The sequence below is a fragment of the Osmerus mordax genome, chromosome 26 (assembly GCF_038355195.1).
Source record: "Osmerus mordax isolate fOsmMor3 chromosome 26, fOsmMor3.pri, whole genome shotgun sequence".
Taxonomy (NCBI): Eukaryota; Metazoa; Chordata; class Actinopteri; order Osmeriformes; family Osmeridae; genus Osmerus; species Osmerus mordax.
In genome coordinates, this window is record NC_090075.1 from 4,794,506 (window position 1) to 4,796,512 (window position 2,007).

A 2,007-nucleotide genomic window follows, 5' to 3' on the forward strand; every position below is an offset into this window, starting at 1 on the left:
TTTGCCAAAACATCCAGTGTATAGGGAAACAAGCTCACCACAACAACTATCACATGACTGCCTGGTTTTATTTGTTTCTAACAAGCATATTTAAATATGATTCATTAACATTATTCGGATTTGTCCGATATATCTCGATTGCTTGACCAATAAATCATGTGACAATGGTGTGTAGAAGCTGATTCCGAGACTGTTCCAATACATTGGTTTTAAGAACTACAAATGGCCAGAAAATGACCTAGTCTCCAAATGGAGTTGTCATCTGTGAGGCAGGCAGACCAGCAACATGTGTTTTAGCACTCAGACTCACCAGAGCAATAGGGGACGTGCACGAACGCTCCAAAACCTGAGGTCCTTAGCAGCTACTGAAAACGACACATCCAGCAGGGGAAACAGGAGAGTTATTCTGCTGATGACTTTCTGAGGTTGGGATGGTTTCCTGCATCAAATGTTCCTCTTCTTCATACCCAGGCAATGGGTGTTAGGGGTCTGTGACGTTAACATTGCCAAGCCTCTGTTCTGTTCCATCTAACTGAATCGAGATGGACGTTTCCTTGTTTTCATTTGGCGAATTGGCTCTTTAAGAGTCATTTGCAACTCTTGAACTGCAATAACGTTCTCCCTGTTGGCCGGCAACTATTTCCTCTCTTGTCTGGAAGTTCGACAGGAATTCTTGTGTCAACAAGACAGGTTGTAGCTCTTTAGGACTGGCTAACCTACTGACACTGACACAAGATACCTTTCACTATCTATTAACCATACTTAAACTGAGCTATGACAGAACACAAGATTCGCCTTTCGATTTATTCTCTCTTCACTATCACAAATTATTTTTATATACATAGGCTGAATGGGAAATAGGCATCCACCAAATGGTAATTCACTGATGAAGACACTCGAAGAGGAAGAATACCAGCAGGATCTATCAGTGAAATGATGGACTGTGGAGTTACGAGGCCTGGTTTATGGATTAAGTTATGTGTTTTTGACAGCTGTGGAGGTCTGTTTCCATGTGTGTGTGTATGTGGGTGTGTGTTTCTGTGTGCGTTTGGATGAAGGCAATAGGCAGACTGGGCTGAAGAAGGCAACTATGTTCCCCTTCTCTCAGCTGAGAACAGCAGCCCAGCAGGACGGAGGTATGGCTTTGTCTGCCTCACTGTTCAGCATTCTCACAGAGAGCAAGAGACAAAGCAAGAGAGAGAGAGAGACCGAGTCAGAGACAGAAACCGCTGGTGTTTGCGTGTGTGTGGATGTCTGTGTGTGTGCTAGTGTGTGTGAGATGTTGGATTCAGGAGAGATGGTGAGTGTGTGTGGCCTTTGTGTTTTAAAATCCTTTCGCTGACTCTTTCTTCCCTGTCTTGCACCCGGTTCCTTCAGGGGCGTCTGTGAATGTGCTGCCATAAAACATCAAAGCTACACACTCCCAGCTAACTGCTCGGATCAACTCTTACTTTTGGAAAATGATCTTCCTGCCTCAAAGCTCCTCTCTTTCAAGAAGGGAAAGAGAGGTTCCTGCAAAGTAAAGCCTTTAAAAAGAGAGAGAGAGCAATTGCTGTTTGCCTGTCTCTCTTACCCTCACTATTCATCTCTCTCTCTCTCTTTCTCTCTCTGTCTCTGTCTCTCTCTGCCTCTCTCTGCCTCTCTCTGCCTCTCTCTGCCTCTCTCTGCCTCTCTCTGCCTCTCTCTGCCTCTCTCTGCCTCTCTTCCATCTTTAGGGAATATGAACATCTGGGTTTAGGAGTGCAGAGGAGCGATAGAGAAGTAGAACTCTTGGAACCACACCGTACGTTTCCTGTGTTTTGAGGTTAAGCTGTTTTCCCTCTTACCCCCCTTCTCTCCCCCCCCACCTCTCTCTCTCTCTCTCTCTCTCTCTCTCTCTCTCTCTCTGTCTGTCAGACTGTGCCCTGGTCTGGCAGATAGACAGACTAACAGCAGTGGAGATCTAGTCAGTCTTTGTTCCCACTATCTCACGTTTCTCTTTTCTCCTTTCCTGTTTTGTCTCACTGT